The sequence below is a fragment of the Carlito syrichta genome, unplaced genomic scaffold (assembly GCF_000164805.1).
Source record: "Carlito syrichta isolate Samal-C Ts95f unplaced genomic scaffold, Tarsius_syrichta-2.0.1 Scaffold303235, whole genome shotgun sequence".
Classification (NCBI taxonomy): domain Eukaryota; kingdom Metazoa; phylum Chordata; class Mammalia; order Primates; family Tarsiidae; genus Carlito; species Carlito syrichta.
The window spans coordinates 186774-196491 of NW_007247331.1; the positions used below are offsets into that span (position 1 = coordinate 186774).

Genomic DNA, 9718 nt, shown 5'->3' on the forward strand with positions numbered 1-9718 from the left:
TCTTGACCCCGCGGGCTCAGGCAATCCACTCACCTCAGCCTTCCGAAGGCGCGGGATTACAGGCTGAGCCACCGAGCCCGGCTTATTTATTTATTTTTGAGTCAGAGTCTCACTGTGTCGCCCAGGTCGGAGTGCAGTGGCATACTCATGGCCACTGCTGCCTCGACCTGCTGGGCTCAGTCTTCCAAATAGCAGGAACTATAGGTGTGCACTACCACGCCCAGTTAGTTTTTTTTTATTTATTATAGAGACGAGGTCTTGCCATGTTGCCCAGGCTGGTCTCCAACCCTTGGCCTCAGGCAGTCCTCTCCTCCACCTCCCAAAGTGCTGGGATTACAGACATGAACCACCATGCCCAGCTTGACATTTTAAAAAGGACATTCTGTTATTTAACATATTTTTGACATGTCAGAGTAAGTTGCCAATTATGGTTTTTTTGGAAGGACACTTTATTCTGAGATTCTGCCTCTCTTGCTTTCTTGGTGGTAAAATTCCCTGTCCTTCGATGGCATTGTAATGAAATGTTGGTGATAGTAACAGTATATTTAGCATTTAAAAACAAAAGTCTCCTTTGTGTATTAAATGACAAATTGGCAACTGTAAGTGACCCCCACCCCCTTCCTTTGGAAAAAAAAGTAACTTATCTGTGACATGTAAAAGACTGGGACACAGTTGTAGACAACTTTTCTTTTTAGAAGGGAACATATTGCCTTAGTATCCAACTCTAAAAAATTTTTTTAAAAGTTGGGGGTGAGACGGGGAGAGTCTTGCCTGCAGAAGATGAATGGGATGGGTGGAATCTTCTAAAATTTTTCAAAGAGGCTTTCACATTCTTGGATACATTTGTGTTAGTTTGGTAATCTTTCTTACGGTCTTAAAGATGGAAATGGGGATGTGGGGACAGAGAACAGAAATATCAGAAATATTGTATGTCATATTTAGTAGGAAGTGGAACTGTGCTGCAACTTTATTTTCACCAAAGCTGAAGCTGTAAGTACGCCGCCACCAAGTAGCAGCACTTATAGAGTCTGAGAGACAGGAGAGAATTTAGAGGTCATATAACGAGTATTATAACATATATTTACTGACCTTTTGACTACATGTCCTGTGTGTTTTATAGACACCAGCTCATTGAATCCTCTCAACTCTGAGAGTAGGCACTTATCCCCACTTATTCTATTTTAGATTATGACTTATGATTTTATAAAATAGACATATTAAGGTTTTCATTTAGGGAATTATTTAAGTATTTAAATTGATGAATAACAGATGTACAAAGCTTTGGGGCAGGAATAATTTTAGATTTACAGAAAATTTTCAGACAGAACAGAAAGTTCCTATATACCCTTCACCCAACTTCCCTAATGTTAATATCTTACAAAACTGTGGTACAATTGTCAAAACTAGGAGGTTAACTTTTTTTTTTTTTAAGTAGGAGTCTCACTCCGTTGCCCAGGCTGGAGTACAGTGGAACAGTCATGGCTCACTGCAGTCTTAACCTGCTAGACTCAGAAGATCCTTCCACCTCAGCCTTTAGAGTGGCTGAGACTACAGGTGCACACCACCACACCCAGCTAATTTTTTTTTTTTTTTGTAGTGACGAGGTCTGGCTATGTTGCCTAGGCTGGTCTCAAACTCCTGGCCTCAAACAATCCTCTTGCCTCAGGCTCCCAAAGTGCTGGGATTATAGGCATGAGCCTAAAACTAGGAAGTTAATATTGATATGATACTCTTAACTACAGATTTTATTAGAATTTCACCTAATACTCTGATGCTTTGTGATTAAAGTCAAAGGAAAACGACAATCACCCAATTCAGGCAGGACTGCCAATGACCCATGCCCTTCAAGAATGAAGCTTTGGGTGAGCCCATTGGGCAGGGAACCACAATCTGCTGAGGTGCTTGCTGAGGGCAGAGGGACCTGGGGTGGGCATTGGAAGGTAATGATCAATGTCAGCTGTGACCACATGACCCATAGGAGAAACGAGGACTCTGGTAGTTACGATTTCAATATGAATATGATTGCATGTATACTTTTTTTTTTTTGAGTGAGCCTCACTCTGTCGCCCAGGCTGGAGTGCAGGGTCATGCTCACGGCCACCACAGCCTTGACCTGCTGGGCTCAGGCGATCCTGGCCCCTCAACCTTCCAAATAGCTGGAACTACAGGCGTGCGTCACCACGGCTGGCTAATTTTTCTTGATTTATTGTAGAGACAAGGTCTCAGCAAATTGCCCAGGCTGGTCTCGAATCCCTGGGCTCAGGCAATCCTCTCACCTCAGCCTCACAAAGTGCTGGGATTACAGGCATGAGCCACCGCACCTGGCCTGCATGTATAAATTAACCCAATATTTTCATTTTCTTCCCCTCTCCTATCCCCTTAACAGCTAACATAAGACATGTTAGTAGAAATTAGCTTTCTAGCTCAGCATCTCAGTTCCAGGATCTCCAAGGGAGAGTGTGGACCAGCTAGGAAGGAGCATATGATGTGTATACACAGTTTAAAAAGTGATAACGAAATGCACAAAGGGGAAGTGTGAACCAGCTACAAGGAGACAGAAAGGGAGTTGGCTCTCTCCTGGGGACAGAGTGGTGTAGGCTTGGCAGTGTGTGGGCTGTTGCCTCCTGTTGGGTGGGAGCGTCACTGGGTATTGTCCGCATCTGGAAGTTAATGGGATTGACGGTCTATAGCCACCAGCTGGAGGGGAGAGGCTGCGGTGACTTTACATTGTGTCCATCTGGCTGGGCTGAACTCCATTTCCCACAATCCCCTCTCTGTGTGTCTCCAATTAGGGTGCTCCACAAAAGAGAATCCAAGGGCAGAAGTGAAGCAGCAGCCATTTTGTCACCTACTATTGTCACTCACCTGCTGGCACACCCATTGGCGTGGACAGCAGCCAGGCCTGCAGCTGTTCCGCTTCCCCGGATGCTCCTGTAGCTTCTACAACTCCTGGTCCAGAGGGACAGCTCCACGACAAAGGCACTAGCTTCTTCAGGACCCCTAGACCCTCAAGGTCGGGGCAGTGAGAACTGGCACAGGTTCCAGCTTGTGCCTGTTGGTTACAGCCTGTCCTTGCTCTTCTCTCTCTTATATCTATTTTCCCTCCTAACTGCCTGTGTTGTGGACTTCAAGCTCCAGCACCAGACATTACATGTGTGAAGACAACACACACACACACACACACACACACACACACACTGCTTAACTAGCACTTTGGGAGCCTGAGACCAGAAGAATCACTTAAGGCCAGGAGTTCAAGACCAGCCTGGGCAACATGGGGAGATCCCACCTCTTAAAAATAAAAAAGTTAGCTGGGTGTGGTGGCATCTGCCTGTAGTCCTAGCTACTCAGGAGATGGATACAGGAGGATTGCTTGAGGCCAGGAGCTTAAGACCAGCCTGGGTAGCATAACGAGACCCCCATCTCTACAAAATAAATAAACAAAAATTTTAAAATTGTTGGATGCAGTTGGAGACCATCATTCCAAGTGATCTATCACAGAAACAAAAAAGAATCGAATACCGCAATGTTCCCACTCAGAAGTGGACCCTGAACATTAGTCACATGAGCACAAGGGAGAGATCAGCAGTCCCTGGGCACTACTCGGTGACAGAGGGAGGAAGGAGGGTGGGGACCACATGACAACACGAAGGGTACCTGCTCCACTACCAGGGGAAGTAAGGGCCACCAAGAAGCCCAAACTTCACCTGCATGCAACCTACTTATGTAGTTAATCCTCACTTGTACCCACATCTCTATAATAAAATTTTTAAAAGTTGCTTAACCAGCTCCACAATTGCTAAGATCAAATTTCTGCAACAAATGCATATACAAATATACACACCCCCATATATGGATCTTTATCCTAGTGCATCTGCTGCTCTGATTAAACCCTTCACCAATACACACATTCCGTGGGCATCATTCAGTCTCTCTCCCCAGCCACCCTCATCCTTGTTCAGTGAGCTCAGAGCAAAGAGGTTGTAGCAGCAGCACGAGAAGGTGTGCGTAGGCTCAGCAGGCTGGTCCTCTGCTCGCTAAGGTTGATCTGCCGTCAGCGGAGCCCACTCTGAGCCCTAAGAGCAGCACCATTCTCCAAGAAGACTAATCCGCTGCCTGGTGGCAGGTTGATGGCATCAGGTCACATCCGTCATGAATGGGAAAGTCTTTGTTCTCACTGGAATAGACATGTCCTCTGGACATGAAGTTTTCTTCCCTTCCTCACAAGGCTTTCTCCAGAGCCACGGCATATGGACTCTCAGAATGCCTAGCTCTCCATCAAGGTAGACCATGTGGCATTCCTTCTGATAAGTCCTTTCACAGCAAAGTGGGACAGTGGGCTCACGATCGTGGAATTTGCTAGTCTATGTTTCCCATCACCCTGAAGCAGTTGGCCTTATAGAACAGTGGATTGAACTTCGGAAGATCCACTCACAGGACCATCTACCATCTGAGTAATAACACTTCATGGGGCTCCTCTAGTAAGTGGCATATGCTCTGACTCAGGGACCAAGATAGGATGCTATTTCACCCATAGCAAGACTCATGAGGCCAGGGGTCAGGGATGGAACAAGGATCAGTCCCTTCACTATTAACTGTAATACTTTGCCTGGGAAATGTTTCTTTCCTGTTTCTACAACTTTAGGTTCCACTGGTCTAACTGTCTCAGTTCCCAAGAGAGGACGGCACCTATGAGGGACATGGCATAGTTTCCATTAAACTGGAAGTTCAGACTGTTCTCCAGCCTTCTTGGGGTCCTCAAATCAGTGAACCAACAGGCCAAGAATAAGGTTACTGTTTTGGCTGGGGCATTGATCCTGATTATCAAAAAGAAATTGGGTTGCTACTTTACACTGTGGGTGAAGAGAGTATATCTGGAATTTGGGAGATCCCCTGGGGCACCTATTAGTACTACTGTGTCCTGAGATAAAAGCTAATGGAGACAACATCAGTGGAATTCAGGCAGGACTGTTCATATCACAACCAGTTCAGTAACGAAGGTTTGAGTCACCCCATCAGGTGAGGAATCATGACCTGCTGAGGTTCTTGCTGAGGGGAAAGGGGATCTAGAATTGGCTGAGAAAAAGGAAGTTAAAAATACCTGCTACCAGCTGGGCATGGTGGCTCACGCCTGTAATCCCAGCACTTTGGGAGGCTGAGGCGAAAGGATTGCCTGAGTCCAGGGATTCGAGACCAGCCTGAACAACTTGGTGAGACCTTATTTCTACAAGAAATCAAAAAAATTAGCCAGGCATGGTGACGTGCACCTGTAGTTCCAGTTACTTGGAAGGCTGAGGCAGAAGGATCGCCTAAGCCCAGCAGGACAATGCTGCGGTGGCCGTGAGCATGCCACTGCACACCAGCCTGGGCAAGAGAGTGTGACTCTGACTCAAACAACAACAGCAACAACAACAACAAAAAACCTGCTACCATCATGAGAATGGCTACATAAATGAAGATTCTAGTGATAGCTGTCAGCATCTCTTATTTAATATGAATAATTCATGGATATATTATCCAGGTTTTTTTCTTCTCCCCCCCTTTACCCTACTAGCTAAATGAGGTGTGCTGCTAAGTTAGCTTTGTATTTCATTACTCAAGTTACAAAATATCAAAGAGGGATGAGCTAGAAGAGGAATGAACATCGCCTAAAGATGGGTAAAAAAACAACCACAAACAAACCTGTGACTTTGTATTCTCTTTTGGAAAGAGGATTAGTGTGTTTTTGGTTGAATAAAGGATAATTGTGTTGTGTTGGGTGAACACATAATTTTGCTATTGTCTTTACTTGGGGGTTAGATGTTATTCAGAAGTTGACAAGGGGTAGACTTGTATCAAACAGGCTAAGACGGCCCTACATTTCCCAGAATCCTCTTCTCTGTAGAGCTGGCCCAAAGAGGAAATTGCAAGGCAGAAATGAAGAAACAACATTGTTCTCTGAAGGTCATCATGGGTAGGTGCAATGACTGACATATGGGAGTGCTGGTGGTTCTTTCTTGTCTTTGCCTCCTACACTCCCTTTCCAGCTCTTCTTCCCAACTGCTGATCCTGTTGACCAATACTGGCCTCAGTTTCACCACTTGTCACTGGGCAGCAGACTCACAGAGGCTATTGAGGCATGGCTCCCCATGGACATCCCCATGAACCTTCCCTTTGCAATTCAGATTTGGCGGTTGGATGTGCTTGGGTTTCAGAATGACCAGCGATGACTTATCTATGATCTTCTAGCTTCCTTCCTTGACCTTCACTTCCCCAAATGTAAGATCTAACTCTGATTGTAAATCTCTTGCATATTAACTCAAAAGTTGGCAAACTATGGCTCATGGGACAAATCCAACCTGCCACCTGTTTTTGTAAATAAAGTTTTATTGGAACACAGCCATATCCATTCATTTATGTATGGCTGCTTAATGACTGAGTTGAGTAGGTAGGAAGAGATCATTATGACTCTCAAAGCCTAAAATATGTATGTATGTATTTATTTATTCATTGAAACAGACATTTTAACTAGTATGAGTTTTATAAAACTATACAAAGCTTCCAAGTGACCATAAATCAGTTATCATTACATGTACTTAAAGCAATTTTTAAAAAGCCACACAATTATACTTGTAACATGACAGTGTTTAGTGTTTATCAAGTTACCTTTCTACAGCCAGCAGGATTAACAGATTAGTTACGGAATGTTTATTGAGTGATCCCAAGGACACTACAAGCCAAATGACTTCCACCATTTCCAGTCTTTGTATTTTCTTCATTTCCACCTTTGAAGTCATCTTTTTTTTCATGGACCACCATTGTGAGACCAATGACGGAATAGTCTCCAAAGAGTGAAATCAGAGACTCTTCAGTCAACACATCAGCCATTTTTGCCAGCGGTCACATTGCCCAGGTCTCTAACATGCCCTTCCTGGTCCTGTGGCCCACCACGTTTTTTGGATAGAGGATTAAAGTGTGGACCTGTACTGCTACAGCCTTGTGTGTTATTTCCAAACTGGTGAACATGGAATCCATGCTGGCTCTCAGTCAGTCCTGTAATGCATCCCGATACCGCAACTGGCCCATTTTCCTTCTGCTCGAAGTGGATGGTGCCCTGCACTGGGCCATCGCCCTTCAACACGCACACAGCCTTCATTGGCATGACGGGCGGGGGCATGCTCTGGTCCCGGTTCCGACAGTGGGAAGAGTAGCGGGCGACACTGCAGGAGATGGCGGCACCTAAAATATTTATTATCTGGCACTGGAGAAAAATTGCCAATCTCTGCCAGGCATGTGCTTCTCTGATGGGTCCCTGACCTATTTCATAACCAACCCAACACCAATGAGGTGGGGAAGAATATCCTGCCTCTAGTAAAAACTATAAAGGTATAAGCATGATGCAGAGAGGATTGAAGAGTTAGGAAAATGAATGCACGCTACCACGGGCACTAATGAAATCTAAAGTCTTTAATTTTAGGTAAATTAAGCAAGAAAGTGAAACCAAAGAAATTGCTAAACTAAAGATAAATGTTTCTTCGCTGTAAGAGATGTTAGTTCCTAAAATATCCTTCTAAAACTAAAACAAGGAAAAAGGGAAGGAAGGAAGGAAGGAAGGAAAGAGGAAGGAAAAGAAGAAAGACTACCATTTCTTCTTCTGTGTGGCTTCTCTATTTCAGAGTTCTTGGTCATCTACTGGCTAGATTTAATCATCACTACTTTTTTTTTCTTAAAGAAGGGCTCATGGTGACTATAGTTTCTGAATTATTGATGTTTAGGGGTATCTGTCTATTGTTTCTATGTCAGCTTGACTGGGTATAATATATATATATGTATATAGAGAATTCGAGACCTGCCTGGGCAGCGAGACTTCAAGTAGAGAGAGAGAGAGAGAAAGATGGAGTTTCACTCTCTCCATCACCCAGGCTGGAGTGCAGTGGCAGGCTCACAGTCAACCCAGCGTCAACCTGCTGGGCACCAGTGATCCTTCTGCCTCAGCCATCCAAGTAGCTGGAACTACAGGTGGCGCTACCACGCCCAGCTAATTTTTTATTTATTGTAGAGACGAGGTCTCACCAAGATGCCTAGGCTGGTCTCGAACCTGTGGGCTCAGGCAATCCACTTGCCTCAGACTCCCAAAGTGCTGAGATTACAGGCTGAGCCATGGAGCCCAGAGGGTATAATATTTTTAATGTTTTATAATATATATATATTTTTTTGAGTTGGAGTCTCACTCTGTCACCCAGACTAGAGTGTAGTGGCCACTCCCGGCCACGGCAGCCTCGACCTGCTGGGTTCCGGTGATCCTTCCGCCTCAGCCTTCCAAGTAGCCGGAATTACAGGCATGCACTACCACGCCCAGCTGATTTTTGATTTATTGTAGAGATGAGGTCTCGCTGCTCAGGTGGGTCTCGAACCCGCGGGCTCAGGCAATCCACTCATCTCAGTCTCCCAAAGGCGCAGGATTACAGGCTGAGCCACCAAACCCGGCTGTTTTATAATATTTTAATATTTTCCCTCAGACATTTTTAGATGAATTCTGTTTCTTTAAGGGGAGGCTGAAATCAGTTTAAATTTTTTTTTCCTTCTTTAAAAGTGACCTGGGTCAGGCGCAGTGACTCAGCCTGTAATCTCAGCACTTTGGGAGGCCGAGGCGAGAAGATTGCCTGAGCCTGGAGGTTCGATAACAGCCTGGGCAACTTTGATGAGACTTTGTCTCTACAATAGATCACAAAAAACTAGCAGGGTGTGGTGGCATGCGCCTGTAGTTCTAGTTACTTAGAAGGCTGAGGCGGAAGGATCGCCTAAGCCCTGCCAGGATGAAGCTGCAGTGGCCACTGCACTCCAGTCTGGGTGACGAGAGTGTCCAACGCCCCCCCAAAAGTGACCAGAGGGGATTAGTGTTCAGAAATTACCTATTGTACACAATGTTCCTGTCTGGAGAATGGGTCATAATATGTCCACATAACAAACATGCACACGTACTCTTGAATCTGAAATAAAAATGAAAAAAAAAAAAAGATGTCAAGAGAAGGTCAGAGAGAGCGAGTGAGAGATTCTGTTTCCTGAGGCCTAAGGTACCCCCACATTATATCAAAATAAGGGATGTGGGAGACATGAGCCAGGACTCTTTGTATGAAAACCAACATATAGATGACAGTATTATCTGCCCACCCTAAGAGGTTAAATAGTTTGCCCAAGGTTGACATGCTGGTAAGTGGCAAAGCTGGGGTTCCATCCCAGGCATTCGGGGCCCTGTCCATTGCTGGAACACACTGCATTGCCTCTCAGCCTCTCAGTCCCTTAGGAAGCTCCGCAATGCCCCTCACAACTGACAACTTTCTGCTGGAGCACCCCTTCTGCAGGGAGTGTTCCTCTAGGAGCCTGTAGTCAAGGTTCTCCAGAAAAATAGAACCAATATGAGGGTGTGTGTGTGTGTGTGTGTGTGTGTGTGTGTGTTTTCTATGTGTACAGATATACGACACACACTCAGCCTTCTTTGCAGTGGGTGATGAGCCCAGGTGCCCATCCTAAGTCCTGATGGGTGAGGGCAGGGTTGGGGTAAGGAGCATCTAACAAAGAATTTTGTCCCAAGGAACCTTGATTTATGCAGTGACTGGGGTCCTAAATGGGTGACCCTGAATGACATTTCAGAAAGCAAGGTAGAGAAGTCCTTTCGTGTCAAGCATTGACCCCACCTGGATTATCACCTAAAGGGATTTTACTATCTCCCAGCATTTGA

General features: G+C 45.2%; 1 pseudogene; it reads right to left on the reverse strand.

Annotated features, from left to right (window-relative positions):
- Nucleotides 1–6687: 6687 nt before the first annotated feature.
- Nucleotides 6688–7141, reverse strand: LOC103260534 (annotated as a pseudogene).
- Nucleotides 7142–9718: the final 2577 nt, after the last annotated feature.